Source organism: Panthera onca, chromosome D1 (genome assembly GCF_046562875.1).
Source record: "Panthera onca isolate mPanOnc1 chromosome D1, mPanOnc1 haplotype 2, whole genome shotgun sequence".
Taxonomy (NCBI): Eukaryota; Metazoa; Chordata; class Mammalia; order Carnivora; family Felidae; genus Panthera; species Panthera onca.
In genome coordinates, this window is record NC_138348.1 from 98,101,527 (window position 1) to 98,118,544 (window position 17,018).

Consider the following 17,018-nt stretch of genomic DNA (forward strand, 5'->3'; position numbering starts at 1 on the left):
GGTGTGGTCACCGTGGGAGGCAGTGCACCACAGGGACGCCCACATGGGGTGATCTCCTGGCAGCCTCTCGTGTCGCCCATTAGTGCCTCACGACATGGGGCAGCGGCTCCATGGCATGTCGCGGCACTAAGGGCGAGCTGGGGCATGTGGCCGGGTGAGGCACCGCACCCCGCTGTCTGACACTGTGATACGGAGGCCGTGATATGGTCCACCACCCTGCAGGCGGTTCATCGGTACCATCCAGGCACTACATAGCCCGTAGGCAGACCCTTGTGACCCACTTTGTTTCTCAGTTGAGACTGAATTAACCATGGCTTCCTGTGGCCCGTTGTTAGATGAGGCTCTCGCCCCTGGAGCATCTGGGCTTCCCTGAATCCTGAAGGTAACCCAGCAGCCTCCCTCCTGAACCCCAGCATGCCTCTGCCCTTCTCAGCTCCAGTGCCCCTGCCCAAAGCCCGGGAGGCTCAGCTTGGAACCCCTTCTCCCACGTCCCCGAGGCTTCCCGATCCCTGCCACCCTCCCTGTCACCAGACCCCTCCCTAGCAGCACATTTGGGAGCTCCCCTCCCTCCTTTTCCCTACTCCTCCGGCCTCCCCCCCCCCCCCCCCCCCGCCCCCTGCCAAACCCTGAGGCTGAGCAGGAGTAGATAAGGGGCTGAGCTACCCTCCAGAGGGTGAGGGTGGGGGTTGGAGGCCAAGAGGGGATGGATCCCAAGGACCGCTGCCTCCGGGTCCTCCAGACTAAGCATGGGACCTGCCCCAAATAATAGTTTCAATCACTTGTCATCCTAGTCTCTCCCGACACCCTCCCAGGGCTGGGAGTGGGGGTTGATATTCAATAGCAGCCGCCACCTCTGGGAAGGGCACCGGGAGATAAAATGCAAGGCCAGGCCTGGAGATAGTCTCCACGCTAGGAGGAGGGGCGGGGGATCTAGGGATGCTTGGGATTCAACACCGGTGAAGGGGTGAAGCCAGAAATGGGGCACTCAAGTCCAAGAGTCTAGCTGGTTAATAATTAGTAGCTCTGGTTAATCATTGGTGTTTTTCCCCCAATTTCAGCTCCCCCACCCCCACCTTCTAGGCTCTGCCCAGGCCTCTGAAAAAGAAGCCCCCACCTCCGCCCCTGCCCCGGGCCGCCACCTCCCCCCTGTCCCCTCCCCCCCAGCTGGTTTCTGGTCCCTGGAGCCAGTGTGGTATTTAATCTTCAAGAGAGATTAGTGGCCTGTTTTAGCCAGCCTCCCCCCACAGGCTCTTTGGATGCCCCTAGATATTTCCTGCTGGGAGGGCGGGCCCCACGACCACCCCAGAAGGCATCTCCTTAGCAGGGCCCCTGGCCTCTGTTGACTCACTTGGCTGACCTTGCCGCTGGCCAGGCAGGGTCCTGGGGTGACCCTGTGGGTAATGCTTCCCTAATCCTTTAGGTGAGGTCAGTTAGTCAACAGATGTTTATCTATAGGTGCCAGGTCCCTTGTGTCAAGACAAAGTGCTTTCAGCAGCTCAAACAGAGGTTCAAGGCTTTATTGAAAGGCTAATGTGCCTCAGGGGGCACTTGAAGACCAGGTGACTCCCCAAGTGGAAACAGGATTGGAGGTTCAGGGTGAGGGGGAGAGGGGGCCACGCGTCCTTGAGCTTGGGCTTTGGGGCGACATTTTCATCTCCAACTGCTAGAAAACTTGCTGTTGGGCCGTGTGGGTTTCCAGGCCTCCTCCTCCATCCGGATCCTTGGTGCTATCCCACCCGATGGGTGCCGGAACAGTTCCTTGAGACCTGTTTTTATAAGGCGTGTGGTCAGGGGATGGGGAGGTGGGAAAGAGGAACCTCTCCCACCTGTTTCAATCCTTTGCGGGAGCTGGTAGGGAGGTCCAGCACTCCAAACAGGTGCCATTCCTGTTCTCTGGGCACAGAGATGCACAGAGCAGTGCAGAGAATTTCCCGAGTGAGTAAACTAGGCACGGGGCTCTGAAGGGGACATGGGGTGGGGGTGGGGCCCTAATCTGGGCCCTGGAGCAGTGACCTTGAGGCTGAGACCTGGAGTCTGAGTAGGAGTGGCTGAAGCGGCCCCTCCCCCGTCCACAACCACCACCCTCTGAGACATCCTGGGGGCCTCTCCCCATTCCTGGGGAGCCCGCACACCCCTGTCAGAGCAAGAAGTGTGATGTGTCACAGCCCTGCTCTGTCTGAAGCTCTCTCAAGCTCCCCAGTGCTAGTGACTTAAGTACAGACCCCATGGTCCACGTCGGGGTTTCTCAGCCCCAACCAGCACTATCTGGACGTTTGGGGCCAGATAATTCCTTTTTATGTGGGACTATCCTGTGCACTGTAGGACGTTCGGTCTCTACCCAGTAGAAGCCAGCAGTGTCCTCCCTCACCCCCCACTGCGTGACACTTAAAAAATGCCTTTAGACATTGCTAAACGTCCCCTGGGAGGCAGAGGCACCCCAGGTGAGAACCACTGGTCCGGGGTCTCACTGTAGCCAGAACCTCCTGCATGGTCTCGTACTTTCTCTCCTCCCCTCGCCCCAGACACTGAGCCCTTTGAAGGAGAGGGCTCAGCCTTAAGATCTCTGCAGGCCTTAGCTCGGTGCCTTGTACACAGTAGATGCTCCCTAAACGTACAGTAAACCGATGGGAGCTGGCTGGCTTCCCTCCTTCTCAGCCCCTAGTAAGCGACGATGAGGTTTCCTTCTTCTGCGCACCTCTCCGTGTTGTTGGCACTTTGCGTAACCCCCGTAGCCAAGATGTGCAAACTTCCGACGCTTCCCGTTCTCCTTCCTGACACCTCCCATACCCACCTCATGTTGTTTGCGGCAAACAAAAGCATCTTTTCTCGTGGCGTTCACATTTGCTAAGTATCTCCTGGGCATCGAGCCCTGGGGGGACCGGAGGGCGCTGTGGCTGCGTGTGTGAAGTCGGGCGTGGCTGTGTGCTTCCGCAGGCAGGTGCGTGCTGGCAGGTGTGTCCGTGTGTGGCGTCCAGACCCCACTCACGCTGAGCTCGTGCCCTCTGCTCGCTGCTTCTCACCTTTCACCCCACCAGGCCTTTGCTCTTGCTGTCCCTCTGCTTGGCGGGCCTTGCTTCGTGGCCTGGCAAGAATCCCCTGCCCCCAATTCATCATTTCCCCCCCAGTATCGTCATGGCACTTTCGAGCATTCTTGCCATAGCACATTGATCGCGTTAGTGGTTAATATTTCCTGTGTCCTTGAGCCTGGGACCATGTCGTGCATGCACGTGTGTGTGTGTGTGTGTGTGTGTGTGTGTGTGTGTGTGCTTGCAATTCCTACTTTCTTAATACATGTTTATTAAATAAATTGAAATAAATTGCTTACTTTATTTTCCAGAGCATTTTCTTTGTACTATTCTAAGCGTGTCTCTGATTAATGGCTTTGCGTAACCTTTCTGCGCGTGCCCTCATGAGTTTCTGTGCGTGTGCGTGTGCACGGACATGCGCACGTATACGTGTGCAGCACTGTTTCGTTGCACGTGGATGTTTGGGTGTACATGTGCGCGTGCATCTCTGTTCCAGCGTTTCTGTAGATTTAAATGTGTGTCCCCACCCCCACCCCCCGGTAGTGCCCCTCTCCAAGGCGGCATTCCCTCAACCTTTGCCAAGGGGTGAGGTTAGAGGGGACTGAGTGGGGACCCTCCTCCGGCCAGCTTTCTCCACCCACCTCCCAGAACGTCCTTCTGACCCCAGTCCCTGATCTGCCGGAAGGGATCGGGGGCTTCCTGTCCATCCTTGGGGAGCCCAGGGCGGGCAGGCTGGGTTGGGGGACAGAGCCCTCTGTGGCCTAGTCGCATACACCCCTTTCTCCATCCATCTCTGCCCGGTTTAATTGGAATTTGGCTAGTGGAGACCATCTGTTCTATTCCGCCTGTTTCCATGACAACCAAGTGGCTTGAGACTGAGGTTTGTAGTGAGAGAAGTGGCCTAGGGGATGCTGGGAAAAATCACTGAGGCCCTCCCCCTCACACCTGCTCCGCCTCGCCTTCTCCTCTCTGCCCTGCCCTCGCCCCCAAGCCCAGAGTAAGAATAAAGCTACTGCCCACCAGGGAGTCGGGAGGGCATCACCTTCCTTTCCCAGGCTGCTTTGGGCTTCCTCCGGCTTCCATTCACAAGCACTTGCCCCCGTGCAGACCGGGGTGGGGGGTGGGAGGGGGGCCGGTCCTGCCCTCTGCCCGCCCTGGGACCAGAAGGAAAACCTGGAGACGTGAAAGCCTGCAGGTTTTCCTATAGTTTCAAGCTTCAGCCACCCCTCCCTCCAGACCTCTTCCTCACCCCATCCGAGTGTCAAAATCTTCAACCAAGGACCACACACACACACACACACACACACACACACCACTGTACAAGCATCAGAAATTTCAACCCACTTGTGATGGCTGATCCGTCTCCCCCCTTCCCCAATGCCGGTGTCCAGGGAACCCGAGTCCCCAGACCTTCTAGGTGACAGGGCTTTGAGAATGGGGTCCTTTGCTTCCCAACCTCGGGGGTGAGTGCTCCCTCACAGCCCTGTTATAGTCGCTCAGGACCACACACAAAGGACTCTGTCAGAGCACCTTGCTCCCCAGGGGTCTCCCTCTACCCCTGGTGCAGAGTGGGCCCCACCAAGTACGTGGCCCATAAAAGAGCTCAGAGCCCAGCAGAGAAACTGGTTGTCCCTGGGCTCCCAGGAGCTCAGACAGGCCCTGACACACTGGGATGTGAGTAAGGCTCCCTCTCTCCTATTTCTGGACAGTTCCGTTTTCACGGTGTTATTTTCTGCCCTAATTTCTCCGTCTATGGCAAAGCCGCTTCCCTGCCTGCTCTATTACCGGGGGACCTGCCTGTCTTCAAAATTAAGTGCTGTGGCTTGTCAGGTGACCTGTCTGTCGCTCAGGTCCCAGGCGAAAGGTGCCAGCCACACCTCTTGAGCATAGGGAGACGGGGAGCCTGCCCCAGATGGGGGGGGTGGTCCCGGGATCTCTCCAGTGGCCTGCACCCTGCAGAAGGTCGTTGCTCGGAGCAGCTGTGCTGAGCGGGGACCTCTACATTTGAGGGTGCTGCAGCCTTGCCGAGGGTCTCCCAGTGGCCAGCCTGGGTCCGTCGGGGCAGTGGTGGTATCCAGCCCCCCACCATCCATTCTTCCAACCCCTGGCAACCACTAATCTACTTCTGCGCCTATGGATTTTCCTGTTCTGGACATTTCCTATAAATGGAATCACACCGTGTGGCCTTTTGGTGGCCGATGTCTTTCACTGTACATTCCATGTGCCTGCTTCTGTGTCACCACCCTGCTTAGAGAGTGTCGGCAGCCCCCCAGTTGCTACAGGGTGACGTGCAGACTCTTGTCGCCTACAGAGCCCTCTTTAAACCAGCGCCCATCTCCCGCCCCATTCACCTCTGCACCAGGAGCCAATGCTCAGCGACATTCAGGCTGTAAAAGACGCTGTCCTGTTCCTGCTCCCTCTTCTCTCTCCGAGGGGCTCCTGCTTACCCTGCAAGACCCAGCTAAAAACCTCCCTCTCCTCCGATCCCTGCATCCCCCTCAGAATCGCTTTTCCTCTTGGACTCCCATCGCTTTTGGTTCGTACTTCAAAAAACAAACGAAACATAGCACTTAACTCGAGAATTATTTGTTTGCACGCCTGGGTTCCCTGCTAGACAGAGCCTCTGGAGAAAAAGAAAATGCCTTATCCTTTCTCGTCCCTCTATCCATCCTCCCACCTCTTACCATCAGCCACCATGGCTGTCACCTCCACCCAAGGGAAGCTGGCCCGGTGCTTGACTCCGAGTATACACTCGGTAACACTTGAGAGATAAAGGCGAGGGAACTAGGAAAGCCAGAGCCGGTAGAGTTCATCTGGGAGAGGTGACCCCGGAGAAGGACCCGGAAGGAGGGGAGGTTTCGGCATCCTGACGTAGCAAAGACTGGCTGGGTGTGGCTGGGTCTGAGAGCTGCCTTCGTGTGGATGCTCAAGGTGACAGAAGGCTGGGAGGTGTCCTTCCCTGAGTTAGAAAGCCTTTGCGGAGCGGGGCGCCTGGGTCATCACTAGCATGGGAGATGGGGTGGAAAGTTTGGCAAAAGGGTGGAGGCCGAGTGGGGGAGGGGCAGCAAAAGAGAGCAGAGGGCGACCCTTAGCTAGAAAAGGAGAGCGGCGGGTACAGGAGAGGAAGGTACCCCAGCAGACGCAACAGCTTGTGCAAAGGCCCAGAGGCAAGGCAGAGCCTAAAATATCCTGGAGGAGAGAGCCTGGCATGGGGGAGGGGGAGGGCTGGGTGAAGCTCAGGCTGGTGGGATGAACGGGACCCCAGTTGCCCAGGGAGCTTTACGACGAGCTGAGCATGGTGACCTATGCACCTGTCTCTGATGAAAACCTCCCCGTCCTTCAAGGGCCACTTAAGGACGGACGGACTTTCCCTGACCACCCCAGCTGGCAAGGGTGGCTGTCCTCCGCACATGGAAACTACTGGAAGGCGAACGATGGGTTTTAAAACCCTCCCCTTCCTCAGCCAGCCCCACGGGGAGGAGTTGAAGGGCAGGGGTGGACTGGGGTTGCCTGCCACATCCTAGCTTTGTGCCTTGGACATCCTAGTCCGCTTCTCTGACCCTCAGTTTCTGCCCCTCTGAATGTTGACCAACTGAGCATGAAAGCGGGGTAACACCACCGACTCCAAGGATTCGATGAGCTGGGACATAGATGCTCTGAAGGGGCCGTGTGGGCCTTAACCCCCACGTGCGCTTATCAGCACAGCCAACCAAGTGAAGGAGCCGAGGCCCCTTCCCTCCTTGTCTTTTACGTCGTTTCCAAAAGATTGGGAATGCTGACGGGGGCGGGTCCAGGCCGTGTGAAATGGGCTCGAAAGCCATCATATTGGGGGTGGCCGGTGGATCACAAACACAGCCTTCACTCTCCAAGGGCAAGGGTGTGCAGAGAAAAGCTACAGTGGTGCTCCCCCGGGGGGGCCGGTGAGGGGCTGGGGGCCGGGCCAGGGGTAGGACCCAGCCGAGGCCAGCAGCCTTCTCCACGGGGAGTCACCGGAGCCGCTGGCCCTCCCCACGGTGGCATCCAGTTCCCAAGGAGGGTGCCAAGCAGACCTTCTGCCCCTGCAGAAACAAAGCTGCCTAATTGCCTTTTAATCTGGGGATGTCGGTGTGCTCGTGTTGGTGCTGAATTGTAAGGGGAGATAATATCTTTCCCTTTGAGTGAAAAGTTATTTGATCTCTGTGTGTCAGAGGAAAGCCTGTGCCCAGGGAAGAGGTGGGACGGAAGGGAAAGGTGGAAGGGGAGGGTGCTGGCTTTATTTCTCCCAACAACTATCATAAATAAAGGAGAACAAGCATCTCTGTTGTCCTGGCTCAAGGCCATGGTTTTGTGGAGGGCTTTCTCCTCACCCCTGCCCCTCCCACCTCCCTTTCAGGCCCTGGATGGGAGGCCAGCTTGTCTGCAGGTAGGGGTGAGCCGCCAGCTGCCTCACCCGGAGAGGTGGGAGAGGTGGGCCCCTGAGACCCGGGTGCCCGCCCTGCCACACCCCCTGGGGCCTTGGCTGTCCCTCCCCAACTCTGCAGGGGCTGCTGAGCTGTCCCAGGTGATTGCGGTAGCCTCCCTGCCTCCCTCCCTTCCAGCCACCTGGGCCAGATGACTTCCCAGGCGCACTCCCACCTCAGGCCTCTGCACCTGGAATGTTCTCCAAGGCAGACACATGGTTGGTACTTGGCTCTTGGCTCAAATGTCGCCTCTCGCAATGAGGCCTTCCTGGCCACCCTTCATCTTCAGTAGTCCTCTGTGCGCACACACACACACACACACACACACACACACACACACACACACATTCTCCTTGAAAATCCCGCTCTCCACAGCCTGCTCCGGGAGCTGACCCTGACCAGCCATGCCGCCCTGTCCCCTGCCAGGGCCACTCTTCCTACTTTGTAGCATCCACCGAGGGCTCACAACCTCATCCCCTTGCAGCCTCCAGAGGTCAGGGTGGTCATCCCTGTTTTACATTTGCGGAAAGTTCTGGGAGAACCCCACCTTGAGCAGCAGGCTCTTAGACGGTGCTGTCCACATTTGCCACAGAAGCTCCCACCAGGCTGTGAGTGGGAGAATGTCCGAGCCCGGCCCCAGCCTCGGGTCTGACACCGGGCCAGGGATGCACACTGACTTGTCCTGGGAGTAGCTCTCCGTTCACAGCCAAGGGCAGTCTGGGTCTTGGCCTGGCTCCTGCTGACCGCCAGCTGCCCCTGTCCCGGCTCAGCTGGGTCCCCTCCCGCCCTTCTCCCCTCCCTCCCTGCACACAGTCACAGCTGAATCTTTAGCCCTGTCCCTGCGTCCGTCCACCTGGCTGGGCGTGTGGCAGGGGTATTCTCAGCACCTCCGGGGCCTGCCCTTACCCCAAGGAGGAGAGTCAGACCTTCAGTGAGCCCTCACGGTGCTCAGTAAACCAAATTATAGATGGGGAGGTGGAAGCTGGGAGGGCCCAAGGGACCTATTTTTACACTGAGGACAGCCCTCTTGTCCCCGGAAGCCCTTCTCTTACAGCCCTGGGCCCTCTCCATCTCCAGAAACAACTGGGGTGGTCCCGGGAAAGATCCAGAGGGAGGAGGGAGACAGCCCTGCCCGCCAGTGCGCGTGCAGAAACAAGATGGCAACCAAAAATGCCAGCCGTGTGGCCTTGGGTGAGCCACCAGAGGTGCTCCTTCCACTGGGTGCTAAGGCAGGGTCCCCGAGCCAGGAGCTGGTGGCACTCATAGGGGCAGGCTTCCTGAAGGAGTAGCGTCCGGGGCGGGGGGGGGGGGGGGGGTCGGGGGGAGGCAGCGACTGGTCTTGGAGAAGAGGCATGGACGCAGTGGAGTGGACAGTCTGGAAGAGCCAAGTGCACATTTCTTTAACCTGGCATTGTGAACGTCTTGCACCGTACGTGATCGATCCTTTTTGGGACCTCAATTGGAGCACTGGACGGGGAAGTTACTTTCACAGTAATCCAGGGTGACGGGAATCAAATGTGGGAATCAGACAGAAAGCAGGTTTGCTTTCTGTTTGTTTGTGAGCGGGGGAAAGAGCCTCAGAGTTAGGAGTCCTGCCTCAGCCACCTGCCGGCCAGGTCACCCTGGCACTGTCCAGCCCCTGTATCCTTGTCTGTACAGCACGAGGGTCGGATCAGTCGGTCCTGTCCAGGCTCTTCTGGCCCATCCTTGGCGCACGGTGGATGCAAGCAGGGCCCATAGCTGTCCTCCACCACGTGGTCAAGTCCAAGGCCCTCCGAGGCCAGGAAGGGCACAAAAGAATGGGGTGCTGTGACTTCCCAGGGGCCGGCCGGTCTCTGAGGTCTAGAGATGTCTAACTGCCTTTACCGTAAGACATTTCTCTGTCCCTTTGGCCACCAGTGGGAAAGTCCTTCCCAACTACTTTTGGGCCTCCTGCATGTGGGACCCAGAATGGAGCCAGGCAGGAGAGGCTTACGATCCGAGCCGGCCCCCTCTGTCCCTGCCAGGAGCACTTCTCGAAACTGTCTCAGTCCCAGACACCGTGGCCTCCCAGTCACGCCATATATCAATCGACTTCTAGAGACTGAGGGGCTGAGTGCAGGCCCTGGCGGGGCGCTGGGGTCCAGCTTGAGCAGGCGGGCGCCATCAGGGTTCTCCCAGAGCCCCGGCCCAGTGGGGGACGGACAGTGAACAAGGTCTTCCGGGTGTAGCGATGGCCAAAGACGATGATGGCCCCGGCGGGAACGCGCCACAAGGGGGTCTTAACAGGTGAGGGTGCTAATCTTCCCAACAACCAAGAGGAAGTTACTACTGCCATTCCGTTTGTACACGTGAGGAAACCGGAACGGAAAGTCTAAAGTCACACAGCAAGCCACCGGCAGAGCCGGACTTTGAACCCAGGAGCCTGGAGCTGGGACCTCTCTGCTACCCCACCAGAAAACACACCGGTCTGTGTGCCATCCCCGACGGGACCCAGGGAAGCGGACGAGATGACTCTGTGGACCTTGAGGCCCAAGGTCTGGCCTCTCACAGACTCCTCCCTTCCTCCTGCTCAGGAGGAGCAAATGCCACTGACGAGGCAGGACCGGGAGCGTGCAAAAGGCAGGGCCGAGCCCAAGCGAACCCAAATCCAAAGGGAAGACCCGCTTCCTTCCGGCACCAGAGCTGGCCTGCCAATTCACGCACGGCCTCTTTCCCCAACCCCGGACTGGCCTGGTGGTTTCTGGCAGTGGCTGACCCTCTCCCAGATTCCGTATCAAAAGGCATGGGGAAATGCACTTGCCTTTCAGCGAAAGGGATCAAGATTAAACAGCGGGAAGAATTTCCGAGCTGTCATGACCATACGCTATTAAAACAGGCAGCCGGGGGAGGTGGAGGCCCTCGTGGAGAAGGTCAATGCCTTGGCTGCTCAGAGCCGCAGAAGGGGTGAGTGGAGGCAGAGGAACCTAGAGGAATGACCCCTCCCGCTGGTATTTGGCTGGGCGCTGAAAATGACATAATGTCAGGCGGATCGAAGACCCCGCCCCACGGAGAGAGGAGGCTATCCGCCGTCCGCAAGCTAGCGCCACCCTCTTCCTGGGACCCTGTCTGCCCCAGCCCTGCCATCGGACTTCATTAAATTGCATTTTCCCGAAGCAGGGCAGGCCGGTGACAGAATGAGTCAACGCCAGCTTGCTACCACTGTCGCCCCTGGAGCCGGCGGGCATGGAGGGAGATAATTGGGAGTGGCTTGACAGCTTAATGTCCGGGGAGGGGCGGGGTGGCGCGGGGTGGCCAGCGAGGAGGAGGCAGGTTGATTTGGGCCGGACCCGTCTTCAGATGACCCCGCCGCCGCCACCATTTCCCGAGCAGCAGCTTGTTGGGCAGGAAAATAAAGCACGGGGAAGGAAATTAGATCCGGAGAATAAATTAGGCTTTCTTTATTAATTTGTCAGAACTAATTAACATCTCCCCCAGATTCGTCTCCTCTCCAGATGCCCCCCTGAGCAGGAGGAAGGGAGGAGTCTGTAAGAGGCCAGACTTTGGGCCTCAAGGTCCACAAAGTCATCTCGTCCGCTTCCCTGGGTCCCGTCGGGGATGGCACCAGTGAGGGCTGGAGCCCCAGAAACCCCAGCGCCAGGTCTCATTACTTCACCCCTCTGAGCTTCCAGTACCTTATCGGTGAAGCCGAGTCAGGGCCTGCCTCCCCCCAGCCCCCTGACCCCCGGGTGTCAGGAGAGTGGGAGGCAGTAAGTGCCCGGTGCGGTCAGCCTTCGATGCTGTTTTGAGAGACAGAGCTCGGGCACTGCAAAGGTCTCCGAGTTCCTTCGTATTCAAAGGCCACCTAACGATAATCTCAGGAGGTGTTAAGAGCCGTCACCAGTATTCCTGTTTCACAGGTGACAGAAAGGAAGCACAGAGTGGTTAGGTACCTTATTGAGACCACACAGCAAATCGCTGCGGAGATGGGATCAGAGCCCAGCTGGGCAAGAGCTCCGTTTCCAGGCCTGAGCCACCCACCCCTGTCCCTGGGCTCTGCGGGGACCCGACACCTGACTCACTGCCGGAGTCTCACTTACTAACAGACGCCTCATTTCCTGGGTGTGAGTTCAAGGTCTCCAGCCCAGGGGCCTCCCCAGCTACCAAAGCTCGGGCACTTCTGCAGGCTGCCCCTCGGCTTGGGCAAGAGCCTGCATTCGTTCTGTGGAGTTGGTGGCTTCCCTTAGACACCCACCCCTGTCCCAGAACAGGGCCCAGCCCTGCCATTTCAGCGAGTAACCAGCTCCCAGAAACACCCCTCCACACCAGGCGCATGAGAAGCCCTTGAGGACCAGCCACACCTTGTTTGCAACGCCTCGGAGAATTGCAAAATCCAGTCTGTTCTCTGTCCTGTTGTGCAGCGATAGCGTCCCAAAGGTTCCACTGCTGCCAACCTGCAGCCCCCTCCCTCCCGGGGCCCCTGGGAACACACGGAGGTGAACACCCCCACCCAGCAGCGTCCCCCTGAGGCCCCTGAGCCTGTTGCTTTCTGCACCTGCAGCCCGCTGGGGGCTGGCTACGGAGCAGAGACTCCCAGGCCAGCCACGCCCGAAGGAACCTGCAGGAAGCCTGAACTGACTAGCTCCTACATTTAAATGAGGAAACTGAGGCCCACACGAAGCAAGTCGCACGCTTCACTGGCCCGTGGCAGCACCGGGATTAGAACCCAGGACTCCCCCCGACTCCCAGCCCAGGCGCCTTTCAGGAACTAGGTGTTACTGCTTGGGCTATGACATCAAAACAAAATGAATTTGTCACATCAGGGACCCTCAGAGCCAAAAACAGGCTGAGGACCTGGCGGTGGCCAGACGGTGCAATGCCCCTGCGGGATAGGACATTCGCCAATGTGGCCGGACCGCAGGGCGCGGGTCTGGGGGCGAGTCACTGCCCCCACCCCCTCCAGGACCCCTGGCAAAGCTCTCGGGGGGCGGCCCACCCCCACGGGGGACAGAGTCCCGTCCCGTGTCCCCATATCATGGACCGGTAGTAGCTGGGCACCTCTGGTCTGGCCACTCAGCCCTCTCTGCAGAGTTGGTCTTTTTCGATGTCTTCAACAAGCCTGTAAGAGCAGAGGTGCTAGGGAAGAGCAGGGGTGCTGGGGGTGGCCACTCTGGGTTTGGTCTTGAGGTCTCCTCATTCTGGAAGCCTTGTGGGGGAGGGGCAAGCCAGGGGGCAGACCTGGGTTTTCATCCTGACTCCACCACTCCACCACTGACTGACCGTGCCTGAGTGCCTGAGTGCCCGAGTGCCGCCGAGCCTCCTCTTCCTCAGCTGTCTCCTAGCGCTTGCCCCGGAAGGTCACGCTAAGCAGCTCCTGAGCCGCGCAAGCCAGTGCCCAGTGAGTCCGCCCAGTGTCTCTCAAAAGGCCCTACCCCAGGCTCCTGCCACGTTCCCTCGCACGTTTGTGGGTAATGAGGAAGCAGGGCGAGCTGGCGGAATGGGGCCCTCCCAGCCATCCTGTGACTACTCTAGCCAGGCCCGGAGGGCGGGCAGCTCGGACGGGGGCCTCTGCTCTCCAGGACTCAGCTGGGTGTGGCTGGCTTGGGGTGGTAGGGAGGAGCTGGCAGAGTTGGCATCTGCTGGCCAGACGGGTGAAGGAGTCCCAGAATTCCCATAAGGACACTCAGAACGCTCTTAGACTCCTAGAACTGGGGGAGGAGGTTGGAGGAAGGCCCTCCACCCACGTCAAACGTCTAGAACCTCTAGTCCTTCTTTCTTCTGCATCCTCAGGGCCGAGGTGTGAATACGGGTCTGTGCTGGCACCCGCTCAGGAGGCCAGCTGGCAGAGGCACAGGGGCACTGCCACTAACCCTCTGCAGGAACATACTGGGGTGCCCTGCAGAGCATTTCTGGTTCCCCCCTTGCCATAGGACCCCAGGACCAGGCCAGGCACGATAGGCCAGAGTAAGGATGCTGATCTGGGGGGGGAAAGCAATTGTGCTGAGACTTGGTGTGGAGCTCTGAGGCTGCTCATTCTTCTGCAGGAGGACACAGGTAGCTTCCAGGATCCAGGCATGTGGGGGTAGCCTTGGCCTTTGGGGTGCTGGAAACGGTCTGCTCCAGTCTTCAGGAAGGATCTCAGCTTATGGGCTCTGTCCATGACCTCAAAGTATCTGCATACCAGCTGCCACGTCCTGATCAATTACTCTGTGTCACACCCACCATGTATATACGTTATTTCATTGACTGCTTATAGTCATTTTTTTAAATATTAAGTCCATTTTACAGATGAGGAAACAGGCTCACTGAGGCTCATTACCAGTGCTTGGAAGAGCCCAGCCCAGGTCTGTCTGCCGCATACGTCCCCTCCTTACTCTTCCTCTTCTCTCCTTAAAAGGAGGGCCTGCTTGATCTCTAGCTCTGGTACCGGGTTCAAGAGGCCCAAGAATACCACAGGACAGAGTCTGCTTCCGTTGCAACAAAAGCAATTGAAGACAGACATCAGGAAGAACTTCTCCATCAGTGAAGGGTGTAGAACATTTTAGCAGTTTCCCCAGTAGGAAAGGGTAGGATCTCCTACTATGAAGACCTTAAAAGAAGGGGGAAAGATTTATTTAGTCACCTGGGTGAAGGTTTTTAGGGTAAAACCTTGCCAGGGACAGAGAGTAGTCTATGACAGCCCCTCTCTCTAACCTCTGCTTGGGCAGTTCAGAGGCTCAGGCCCCCAGCTCTGGCTGGACATGCCTCTGCTGCTACCGCCTGGCCCAGGGGGTCAAGCACAGTGTCGCCTTTCCAAGGACACGCTTTCTTGCCCAAGTCCATTTGGTAGCCCTTGCCAGCTGGTGGTGCCTGGGGCAGCATGTTGGGCAGGGTAGGGCAGGGCCTGGGCAGGTGTGGTCCCCAGCTACCTGTCCAGGCACTCGTCGACTCCACCGTGAGAGCTCAGCTACTCCAAAACCCCAGTCTCACTCCCTTTCCCTTCCCTGCTTCCAGAATGGGCTGGGAGGAAACCCAGACCGGGCGGGTCTTCAACCTCTGATGCCCACCCTGTCCTCCGGGGAAACTCACCCTGTTCTCTTAAGCAAGTCCGCAGAGGACCTGTGAATGTCAGCCAGTTTGGGCTCTGAGTTAGGCACTGCATGCCTAGAAAGCTGGAATCTGCTTAGGAGAGGCTGTAACTGAGCAGACAGAAAAACAGAGGGCGTTCTCATTCCGAAAGGAAGTACAGTGCACAGAAGCCAGAAGGCTGCAGCTCAAGTCCGGACGGACCACTTTCTGGCTTTGCGACTTGGCAAAGCTCTCCACCACTGGGCCTCAGTTTTCTCCTCTGTAAAGTGGGAATATCAATACTTGCTCCAAAGGATGGAAGTGAAGTACTATGAGACCCTAAGCAGGAAACACTTCCCAATGCCTGGTACATAAGAGGTGTTCAGTCAACATCGGTGGAAATAATATAACTTGCTGCTAGAATTCTGAGAGGCAGAAAGCACAAATTTTGCCCACCAGTATTTCTTTTTAGGGATGAGGGAACCTACACGGAGGGGGAACTGAGCCTTGTAAAACCTTGGGGACGCACTCAGTTGGTCTCATCACTTTGAAGGCCAACGGCGACTGCGGCCATTCTGAGAGGGCCAGAGCTAGATAGAGCAAAGACGGAGAGACACAGCAAGGCAGGTTGTGTAGAACAAAATGCAGATTTTTAATTGCTTGAGTCCACATCTCATAAAAGAAAAAAAAAAAAAAGCACAAGCCTGGCCATTCCCGCCCCCCCACCGCCCCCTTTCTCTGCCTTGAGTCAAGAACCAGTTCCCACCAGTCTTTCTTGAGTTCAAAGTGTCTCCCCGCCCTAATCCCGCCCCCACCTCCCACATCCACTGTGGGCGCTGGCCTTGGGCCCCCCCCCCCCCCGCCCCGCTGCCCACTGCGCACCCAGAGTCGGCAGGCCTGGTGGGAGGCAGGGAGGGAGATAGGAGAGTAGGCAGCCCCCCACCTCTGCCTGCCAGAGGTTGATTGTAGCTCGTTGTCCTGATTCTTCCCCAGACAATGAGACTAGATACTGCTTCCCACCTTGCCCCTCTCTGCAGCCAGCAGCCCTGCCTTCCGGACCTGTCTGAGCCTGCGACCGACCGGGGAGGCAGGGGCCTTGGGCCAAAGACCCGCTGAGCCAACACTCTTCATTTCCCCCACCCACCCCCACCAAGCCCACCCTTTCCCTACCTCCTGCCAGCCTTGGTCCCCGTGTCCCCTGAGGTGGGACAGACCACCCAGCCCCCTGCCTGCCCCTCCCTGTCCTTCCCCCTCACTTTCTCAGCCCCCCAACCCCTTAACTCACTCCCTCACTTCCCAGTCAAGCTGTTTCCCTGGGACGTGTCAGGACAGGGCGCCTGAATTCTGGTCCTACAGGCTCCCGCTCTGCCCGCCCTCAGTGGGGGTGGGGCATGTGGGGAGGATTTGCTCTGACCTGCTTCTTTAGGCTTCCCTCCCTCCTCCACCCCCTCCGCAAGGGAGCAGGCCGGGGTGAACTCCAGAGCACCTCCTGATTGCACCCAGCCAGGACCCAGCCTGGGGCTGCTGAGGCCTAGTGGGGGGGGGGGGGGCAAGGGGGGGCGCCCATCTCACCTTCACTCAGGCCAACCTGCCTTCCAAAGACTGCTACCCAGAAGCCCTCACTTGGCCAGGGGCAATTCCTCCTGCCTTCCTCATCCCTTTGGGACCAGGAAAGTAAAAGAAGGGGCAAGAGACTCAGATTCTGTCCTTGGCTTCTCAGTTAATTGACTGCATAGCCTCAGTAAGTCACCTCACTTGGACATCTGTGAAATGGGTGGCCCCCCCTTCCCTGAATCATTCCAGAAGCTAGGATCATCAGGGTAAAGGGGGCTAGAAGAGCAGAGCGATGGGATTTGGCCTTGGCAGACCAGACTGGAGAGCAGAGGAAGGGGGCCTCCCACCTCCCACTGGGGGAGAAGGAGTTGGATGCTTCTCCCACACGTGGGCCTCTCAGCCCTTCTCTTACAGAGAAGCCTTCCTTTTCACAAATAATCATGGCATTCTCCAGGGAGTCTGCTCCTCCTTTGATCGTGAGCTTCCTAAGAAGTCTTGATTAAAGAATCCCAAGGACTGGAGAAGTCGACCGAGCCCCACGTCCCCCGAGTGTGCTCTCTGAGATTTGACTAGCCTGGCTCAGGTCGTTGAACAAACACAGGTGGAGGCCCCATCCCGAGCAGGGATGCTGGGGCTTCAGAGATGACCCATCTCTGGCAAAGCCCAGCACTGTGCCCCCAAGAGCTGCTGTGTGGGAACCTGGGCACAGAGCTGGTGGCAGTGTGGGTGCAAGTTTTCTATGGCGGCCAATGTGGAGGGCGGGGACGTGGGAAGGACAGCAGAGAAGCCAGGAGCACAGGCAGAGACAGACTGTGAAGGCTGATCAGTAGCTCCGATCCATCTCAGACGTCCCCCCAGGGCAGCGGAGAGCTAGGACCTGTGCGACAAGGTCAGGTCTGTATTCAGACCCATTTAACAGTGTGGCTGTGGTTGGACCCTTCGCCAGCCTGAGTCTCAAGTTTCCTGGCAGTAACAGGAAGACCTCTCTTGGAGG

At 58.2% G+C, this 17,018-nt stretch overlaps 1 protein-coding gene and 1 long non-coding RNA gene across 2 annotated transcripts in view; one reads left to right on the top strand and one right to left on the bottom strand.

Moving 5' to 3' along the window:
- Positions 1-17,018, top strand: part of NECTIN1 (nectin cell adhesion molecule 1) — a 59,818-nt gene that overhangs the window by 14,023 nt on the left and 28,777 nt on the right. The gene's annotated exons all lie outside the window — the stretch shown is intronic.
- LOC132660981 (uncharacterized) overlaps positions 1,497-17,018 on the bottom strand; it is a 292,245-nt gene continuing 276,723 nt past the window's right edge. Inside the window, exon 8 of the long non-coding RNA XR_013550037.2 lies at positions 1,497-1,766. This is a non-coding gene — a long non-coding RNA (uncharacterized LOC132660981). The remainder of the gene's footprint in view (positions 1,767-17,018) is intronic.